General features: G+C 47.7%; 1 protein-coding gene across 2 annotated transcripts in view; it reads right to left on the minus strand.

Moving 5' to 3' along the window:
* Grip2 (glutamate receptor interacting protein 2) overlaps positions 1-9,877 on the minus strand; it is an 82,292-nt gene that overhangs the window by 51,321 nt on the left and 21,094 nt on the right. The window lies entirely within an intron of this gene.

The following is a 9,877-nucleotide window of genomic DNA, read 5'->3' on the forward strand; positions in this document are numbered from 1 at the left end:
ACCACCTCCTCCCTGCCCTATAGTGAGGACTAAATATCAGCCATCAGAGAAAGAAAGCTCCAGCACCACACAGCATTCAGAGGGAAAAGAATGCCCAGCTCTCTACCCTCACCAAAGCCCTGGAAATCAGTCACAGCTCGAAAGCAGGTCCCGGGGGAGCGGAGACCTCCCAGGAATTGGCCCAGCCATTCAGGGGCTCCCAGAGGGTCCTGAGCCCAGCATGAATAAGACGCCACTGGTTTTCAGTAGGGACCGAGACAGCTGGCTGACAGGTGCACCTTCAGGGCCACCTGCCAGGAAACAGGTGGCATGCCTGTTAATATTCCTGGCATCACCTATACAGGCAATAATTAAGAACAAATGCTTAGGTGGGTGCCATTTTAGTGAGGATGCAGATTGCGGCACGTGGCACTTGGAAGAGGTGGCCTGAGTGTGGCAGTTAGGGAACTTAGGCGCCACAAGGGAAGAGGCTGGGCCAGGCCAGGATCCTCCTTCATCAGCTGCTCCTCCCTGTCCTGTCCTCAGTTCCCTGGGTCACCTGACAAGTTATGAGGAGAGAACAGCCTGTCACCTGGGGAGAGGTCCAGGCCCCAGATCCTCTGATGCTTGGCCAGTCATGATAGCATCCAGATTCTTCCCCACAGGTTGTGACCTGTCTATAGAACAACACAATGCTCCATGAATTCAGACCTAACAAGATAATGGTTAGGCATTTGCTTCCAGAATTTTCTCTGAAAAGAATGGGACTAAGGGCAAGTGACATCATGACGTGGCAGTATAAGTCATTTCTACATCTTTATACATGTTTTCTCTGACACCTGGTATAGTGGTTTGAATATGCATGGCTCAGGGAGTGGCACTATCTGGAGGTGTGGCCTTGTTGGAATAGATGTATCACTGTGGGTGTGGACTTTAAGACCCTTGTCTCAAGCCAGGCAGTGGTGGCGCACGCCTTTAATCCCAGCACTTGGGAGGCAGAAGCAGGTGGATTTCTAAGTTCGAGGCCAGCCTGGTCTACAGAGTGAGTTCCAGGATAGCCAGGGCTATACAGAGAAACCCTGTCTTGAAAAAAAAAAAACAACAAAAAACAAAACAAAACAAAATAAAAAACAACAAAACAAAAACAACCCTTGTCCCAACTGCCTGGAAGCCAGTATTCTGCTAGCAGCCTTCAGATGAAGATGAAGATCTCTCAGCTTCTCCTGCACTATGCCTGCCTGGATGCTGCCATGCTCCTGCCTTGATGATAATGAACTGAACCTCTGAAACTGTAAGCCAGCCCCAATTAAATGTTGTCCTTATAAGAGTTGCCTTGGTCATGGTGTCTATTCACAGCAGTAAAACCCTAACGAAGACACCTGATAAGGTGGCGACTGTGATTACCCTTATGTCCCAAATGTGGTAACCAATGCACCAGGGAGCAGGCAAGGGCCAGGTCACAGGGACTGAGAGTCCCATTGGACAGCCTATGTCTGGCCCACCTGTTGCTCTAAACCAGTGGTCCTCAACCTTCCTGAAGCTACAACCCCTAAATATAGTTCCTCATGTTGTGGTGACCTCCTGCCATAAAACTACTTTGTTGCTACTTCATATCTGTAATTCTACCACTGTTATGGATAGTAATATAAATATCTGATATGCAGGATATCTGCTATTCCATCCCCAAAAGAGTCATGATCCACAGGTTTAGAACTTCACTCTTAATGGATGTGTCTCTTATAGGCTGAGGAGACTCAGCTGGGCTGGAGGAAAGGCCTGGAGACATTTGGGGATGATTTTGGGGGTGAGTTCTATCCAGGCAGAGCTGCCTTCACCTCCCTTCAGCATCAGACTCTGTGGTGGTGCCTCATGGGTACTCACCTCAGAGTCTGCCAGCAGCCAGCATGACCATGACCCACAGAAGGGTGGCTTCCCAAGGTCACCTGGCTGGGATGTGGCAAAGCAAAGAGTTGAGTCAGGCCCGGTTCTATTCTTATATAGAAATGTCTTTTATGAAATATCTTTACTCACTGAGCTTTCTCCCAAACCTTTCGCCTCAGGGACTATTATTCATCCATGATTTACAGCCAGAAAAGGGTACAGAGAGACTGTCCTGCTCTAGGCAGCTGCCTTCCTGATATGGGCTGAGCTGGGATTAGAACCCAGAACCTCTGACTCACAGCCTAATGAAGAGGGGAGAGTAACAACGAGTGCAGCTGGAGGAGAAGAGCTGGGGAAACAGAGGGATGCAGAGAAGGCTGGGAACAGGGGTGTTATAACTCCCCTTCCACCAGCCTCTTTCTGCCCTGCCCTGCCCTGCGGCATTTTGCCTGAGTTAGCTCATCTCTGCAGAGAGTGTCCCCATCTGACCCCATCAGATGAATAACCCCTGTCCAGGACAGGAGTGACAGGAGGCTGTGTTGGATGCAGGCCCTTACAGGCAGGTATCTGAACTTCATGGGAGGGGGTGTTAGAACATTCTGGAGCAGAGTCATAGATCCCACACTCCCTGTGCTACCATCCTTGACAGGGACAGCTGGAGATTTGCGGGCTGGAGCCTGATGGTGCAGTCCAACCCTGCAGAGGCATCCACATCCGACTTGCGGCTTGTGTTTCTCGTGGCTTTATATTTCCCTTTAAGAAATAATTGCCGGTTTACTTTTTCAAATGTCTCAATACTCAATGGGTCGGAAGTAGCAAACCCTGGCTTTCCCAGGGCCTCAAGGCACTAATAAGCAGTTCAGGGCTGCACTTGCCCAAGCTCAGGTCCACCTGTAACCTAGCTGCGATGTCAGCACTCTGTTCTGCTCTGACAGGATGAGACAGTCCTCAGCCCCCTCACTGTCAGCATGTGAGTTGGGAGGGCTGTGAGTGTGAGGCTCACTTGGCAGCAGAGCGCTGAGCGGCAGACCTTGCCACTGACAGGAAGTGCCAGCATCTACACCCAGGGCTTTGTTAACCCTTACTTCTAGAATACCTGGCAGACCTTAAAGCCAAGTGCCACTCACCTGGTGGGTGGGTAGCAGTACATGATGGTTGCCATGGAAACCAAGTCTGTACCCACCCCACCCCCAGCATCACTGATGCTACCTTTGGTGTCTACCAGTCCCTCTCTTGGGCTTCTCCCCATCTTTCCTACGCCCTGGGACACAGATGTGAGACTCTAACCAAAGAAAAGACCTCAGGCTTGAGGGATGGAGACTGAAGTCAGGAGAGAAGTCACACTGAGAGTGTGAACCGATAAGAAGCTGCCATACCTATGGGGAGCTAAGGGACATCAGGAGTGCAGCTCTCTGGGTCCACATACCTGCCCGCCAGCCCTGACTCAGGCCTTGCTCTAGAATAGCCCAGCAGGCCCCAGAGCTGTTCTTTCTAAGCTCACCCTGAAATTCTGAGCTTCCCACTGAAAACGTCTGAATTCCCTGGAAGCTTGGCTTATTTTTTAAAAAAAAACAAACAAACTAGAATTTAGGATCTGACAGTATCAGGTGTGTGGATGTGGGCATCTGGAAGCCTCATCCACTTCCTGTGATGTGGAGCAGCAGCATATTAGGACACTGTAGACTTAATCAGAACTTTGAAATATTTATGTCCTAAAATGCACTGCAACAGGGGTTGGAGAGATGGCCCGGTGGTTAAGAGTACTAACTGCTTTTTCAGAGGTCCTCAGTTCAGTTCCCAGCACATAATGGCTCACAACCATCTGTAATGGGATCCGATGCCCTTTCAGACAGTGACAGCAACAGCGACAGTGTACTCACATACATAAGTAAATATTTTTTTAAAAATGCATTGCAACAAAGGTGTTAAGTTATCTGATAGAAAGTATAGGCCCAAGAGAAATGTGTGTATCAGGCTAGCAAAGGCATGTTTAGGAATGTTCACAGCAGCTGAACAGTGGTGGCACATGCCTTTAATTCCAGCACTCGGGAGGCAGAAGCAGGTAGATTTCTAAGTTCAAGGCCAGCCTGGTCTACAGAGCACGTTCCAGGACAGCCAGGGATACACAGAAAATCCCTTTCTTGAAAAAACCAAAAGTGCCAGGCAGTGGTGGTGGCATACACCTTTAATCCCAGCACTTGGAAGGCAGAGGCAGGCGGATTTCTGATTTCGAGGCCAGCCTAGTCTACAGAATTGAGTCCCAGGACAGCCAGGGTTACACAGAGAAACCCTGTCTCGAAAAAACAAAAACAAACAAACAAACAAACAAAACAAAAAACAAAAAAAAAAATAGGAAAAAAAGAAAAAAGAAAAAACCAAAAGCCACAACAAAATAGAATATTCACAGAAAAATCAGGTGTGAAAGTGCATGCCTATAATCCCCAGCACTTGAGAAATTGAGGCAGGATAATTGCATCAAGTTCTAGGCCATTTGCGACACACAACAAGCTCCTGTCTCAAAAAAAAGAAAGGTTAAAAACAACAACAACAAAACCAACACTCTCATAGCAGCATTTTCTGTAGCAGTAAAGAACTACAAAAGGTCCAGAATAAAAAGTTTAGAAAAATTAAAATGTGGTACAGACACGCTGTGCAATACTATGCAATGATGAAAAGAAACATAATACTTTGTTCAACAACATGGATGAATATCAGAGACACGAAAAGAAGCTTCGTGTCTCGTTAGAGCAAGTACAGGAGGCTAAGGAGAGGTGAAACCAAGCCTTGGGTGACATACAGGGTAGCTCACACTACAAAGCAGCCAAAAAAGCACTATGCACAAAGTCAGGAGTGCGGTGCCCATGGATGGAGGATGGTGGCGAGGCAAGGCCATAGTGGTGTAAGGGTCAAGCAGTGTTCTGACTGGCCTGGCTGCCCTTTAAAGAAAAAAGTAAATAAAGGCAAGGAGAGAACAATTAAGAAGCTGTCATCAGGGAGGAAGGTGGCATCTGCTCAGAAATCTGCCAAGTTCATCTTATCTCCCTAGAGCCAAAAAGTCAGGTGGAAGACAGGGGAACTACAAGCCCATACTCTCTGATAAGCCTCAGTAGACACAAGCTGCATGCCGCTACCACCAGAGGGGTAGCTACTGCCTAGCAACCCACATCCTCACTAGTTCTGGGGACAAGGAGAACTTGATTCAAATGTATGTGTGCATATACACTCACGTGTGGAGGCATCCTCGGGAACTCTGTCTACCTTTGTCTCTTACTCCACTTGGCTCACCAGTAAGGCTAGCCTGGCTTGTCTTCACCTGCCCAGCATTGGGACTGTGAGCACAAGTCACCATGCCTGACATTTAGATGGGTTCTGAGATTGACCTCAGGTCCTCAGCAACTTAGCAACCTTAGCAACTGACTCACACACAAACACCTCAGCACTCTGAGTGGCTTTTTTTGAGGGGTGGGGTATATATGTGTTCATTCAGGAATGGATGCATATTTACACATGTAACATTACAGTTTGTGTGTGTGTGTGTGTGTGTGTGTGTGTGTGTGTGTAGGCCAGAGGTTGATATTAAGTGTCTTCTATTGCTTTCCACCATATACATTGACACTCTCACTGAACTTTTACCTTGGTCTAGTCTGGCTAGTGGGCTTGCTCTGTGGTTCTCCTGTCTCTGCCTCACATGTGCTGGAGTTACAGGTAGGCCACCATACCTACTCAGCTTTGTTATGGGTTCTGGATATATGAACTCTGGCCCTTAAGCTCGCAAGCTAGCACTTTACCCACTAACCATCTTCCCACCTTCCACCTCTCCCAGAGACTTTTGTTTGTTTTTCAATACAGGGTGTGTGTGTGTGTGTGTGTGTGTGTGTGTGTGTGTGTGTGTGTAGCCTTGGCTGTCCTGGAACTCACTCACTCTGTAGACCAGGTTATCCTTAAACACACAGAGATCTCCCTCCCTCTGCCTCCCAAGTGTTGTCATTAAAAGCATGTGCCACCAATGCCTGGCAGAGACACTTTTTAAAGGCCTATCTGGTCAGTGTCCAACCACACAGCCTAATGACACTGGCTGTCAATAGATACCTGCTTATTGTTTCAGCCTTTATGAACACTTCTTGGTACTAGTATCTTCTCTCCAGATGGGAGGTCCCTGTAAGCCCACTGTTAGAAAAGAAGTTCGAAGTTGCCTAGCCACGATGCCCAAGACAGCAGGCACAAGCTCAGTTCTACTTAAACCACTGCTCCATCCTCCAAGGAATGTGGTTCAGCTGCCCCACCCCTACCCTATTTTTTTTTCCTAAGTTTTTGCTTTATTGAGATCAATCACATAGAGATCAGGTCTTTTCTAATTAAAATTATGTAATGAAGATTTGACTCATCAATCACTCCTGACTGCAGACCACTTCCATGCCTGAATTTCCCCGTCAGGCCATTATTTCTGTCAGCTCCAATCCTCAAGTGTCAGATTTGTGCAGCCTTTAAAACTGGCGTGGAGGCTTGACGCTTTAGTCGATTTCTAGTCGATGGCTATTTCTCCTGTGCGTGGTTCTAGCCGATGTCAGTTTTATTTCGTGTTGATTACTTCTGCTGGCAATGAGCGTGATGGATTGGAACCAAGACAAACAGCCCAGGTTCATTCACCAGAAATCGAAACATGTTTATGAGTCAGAAAAAGAGACCAAAGAGAAAGAAATGACAGGGAGAAATGGAAATACAGGGATGGGGTGAGATGTGTCATGGCCTGGGGCACAGGGGCAGAAGGACAGAGGAACATAGGGCCAGAGGCAGAGGCAAAAGCAAAGGCAGAAGCAGGCAGATCTCTGTGAGTTCAAGGCCAGCTCGGTCTACATAGTGAGTTTCAGGACAGCCAGGGCTACACATTGAGACCCCCGTCTAAAAGGAACAAAACATGGTGGAACCTTTAAGAGGTGGGACATGCCAGCAGGTAGCTTCCTCAGGAAGCGATTCACACAGGTTTCTGAAACTAGTTAGTTTCTGTAAGAGTGGTTTGTCAGAAAAGAGCAAACCTGACCCCAAATCTGTCTGATTTCTTATTTGACACACTCAGACTCTTATACCCATGCCAATTCCATTACGATGCTGCCCTCCGAGAGCCTCAGTGGAGAAGCCAGCTCTGATGGTCTTGGACCTCCCTATTCTGAGGTAAAAGATTTATTTATTTTCTTTACAAATTACCCAGCCCTGGGAACTTTGTTTTAGTGGCAGAACTCAAACTAATACAATATATTAAAAGGTGGTTTAGGTTCTTGACCACTCAGCAGCCTGCAAGGGCAGTGTTCCCACTGCCCCAATTCCTCTCCAGGCATTTTGTGGCTGTCACTACATCCAACAGCTGCTCATACTGTGGTCCGGCCTGGGAGGTCCTGCCCTGAAACTCAGCTCCGTGTTTCTTAAGGAGTTGCTGAGGTCAGCTCTAACTAGATCAGATAAAAAAAAAAAAGATCTCACCTTGTTTTTATCCCAGGAAATGTGACCTAGGCAGCTCACCCACACTAAGGTTGCAGGGTAAGTGTGGGGTTGGGGGCTGGGCAAGAGGCACTTGGTGTCCACAGTAGACACTTCTTCTCAGCCAGGGATGGTGCAGGTCCTCAGGCCTGGCTGATTTGCAACAAGACAATAGTCTGATTCTTACCCCAGCCATGTATGAGTGAAAGGGACCTGTGCTTGGGATCTCTCCTAGATCCCAGCCTCGGTTCCGGTTCCTCACTGGGAGATTGTGTTTAGTTACTTTCTCTTGCTGTAGTAAAACGCCAGGGCCAAGGCAACTTCTAGAAAAGTTTATTTGGGCTTAACGTTTCTTAGAGGCTAAGCATCCATCGTGGTAGGGAGGCTTGGCAGCAAGCAGCAGGCAGCGGGTGTGGAAACAGGAAGCTGAGACCACACATTCTCAGCCTCAAGCCGCACACAGCAGAAAGATCAAACCAGAAAGGGCACAAGGCTTTGATTCCAAAGCCGGTCCCTAATGACGTGCTCCCTCTAGGCATGCTGCGCCACCTAAACCTCCCCAATCAGCACCACCAACTGGGGACCAAGTGTTCAGTTACCTTAGCCTGTGGGATCAATCTCATGTAAACCACTATAGAGATGGGGACAGTGTTACCCCTGGGATTGCTGGTGGGATTAAGTGACACGTCTAAGGGAGGGTCTGGGAAGGATGGAGGGGTGGACTGTGTTCTTTCTCACTTGTCAGATGAGTTGAGACACTAGAGCTCATCGCCTGGGTGTTTTGCAACGAGGGACCAGCTGCCTTGTATCTCTGCCTCTAGAGTTTCTCACCATAAAGTCAGCCAAACACCCCCCTTCAACACTATACAGCACGCAGCACTCATGGCTACTCAGCCCAGACTAGCAGCCACTTCTAAAGGCACCAGTGAGAGAGAGGACAGTGCCCCAAGGCATATCCACTTCAGGAGACCAGACCCGAATTGGAAGACTGTGCTGTGATTCTACTCCAGGGGAATCTTAAAAAGACACTAATGTACATTGTCACAGCACAGGTTGACGGTGCCCCGAGTCAGACAGGAAGGGTTCTGTAAAGTTCTCAGCATTCTCAGACTGGGGCTGTGGTCACTTGTGGGCACTTTTTTTTTTTTCGAGACAGGGTTTCTCTGTATATCCCTGGGTGTCCTGGAACTCACTCTGTAGACCAGGCTGGCCTTAAACTCAGAAATCTGCCTGCCACTGCCTCCTAAATGCTAGGATTAAATGCGTGTGCCACTTTTGAACTGTATACAGCAATGAGTGCATTTGATTCCATATAAATTACATGTCAATAAAGACAACTTTAAGAAATATCCTAGAAACCCCATCTGATCAGAAAAGACACTGCTGGAATTTGGATGGTGTGCCCCCTAAGTCCACGTGTTAAAGGCTTGCTCCTTGGCATGGTTTTGCTGGGCAGTAATGGAACTCTATAGATGGAGCCTAATAGGGAGGTCTTCAAGTTATAGGTGTGCACTCAAAAGAGATTATGGGGCCTGGTCTCTTCCTGGTGTGTGAAGTCAGTGGCTTTGCCACATGCTTCTGGCATAATCTGATGCATCAGCCCAGGGGCAACACCATGGGCCACAACTTTTGAACCATAAATGCCACAGGTATTTTGTGACATAACAAGAAGTTGTTGGATACTAATTGAAAGCTTGTCAAACGGGGAAGCACCTTACAGATGGAAGTGATTTCTGTGGACTGTGGTAATTTCTGTGGACTGTGCTGACTTCTGTGGACTGTACTTATTTCTGTGGGCTGTGGTAATTTCTGTGGGCTGTGGTAATTTCTGTGGACTGTGCTGACTTCTGTGGACCGTGTTGATTTCTGTGGACTGTGCTGATTTCTGTGGGCTGTGGTAATTTCTATGGACTGTGCTGATTTCTGTGGGCTGTGGTAATTTCTTTGGACTGTGCTGATTTTTGTGAGCTGTGGTTTCTGTGGACTGTGGAATTTCCGTGGGCTGTGGTAATTTCTGTGGAAGGTGGTAATTTCTATGGACTGTGGTAATTTCTGAGGACTGTGCTAATTTCTGTGGACTGTGGTAATTTCTGTGGGCTGTGGTAATTTCTGTGGACGATGGTAATTTCTATGGACTGTGCTTTCTGTGGACTGTGGTTTCTATAGACTACAAAGATTTCTGTTTACTGTGGTGATTTCTATGGATTGTGGTTGTGTCTATGTTTGGTGTTGAAAACAGCTGTCACCACCATAGATGAAAGGCACCAGTTCTGTGGAAATGCCCATGAAAATGAGACAGCGCTAGCTCTGGTATTAGGCCAGCCACCTGGACCACCAATCAGTCTTCCCCTTTAGTAATTTGTTCTGCTTGTTTCCTTGAGTCTCAGTTTCTAGAATAGTCCTCTCCGCTTAGCTGTGGGCTGGATACCAGGTGTGCAACTGGCCTTTGCTGATTGTTGAGTTCTTTAGAATTCCAACAGTCTGAAGAGACAAGCACTTCCCTATGGCTTCTGGCTCCCCAGGGGGCAGCAATAGCTGGAATGCA

The sequence above is a fragment of the Mastomys coucha genome, unplaced genomic scaffold (genome assembly GCF_008632895.1).
Source record: "Mastomys coucha isolate ucsf_1 unplaced genomic scaffold, UCSF_Mcou_1 pScaffold20, whole genome shotgun sequence".
NCBI lineage: Eukaryota > Metazoa > Chordata > Mammalia > Rodentia > Muridae > Mastomys > Mastomys coucha.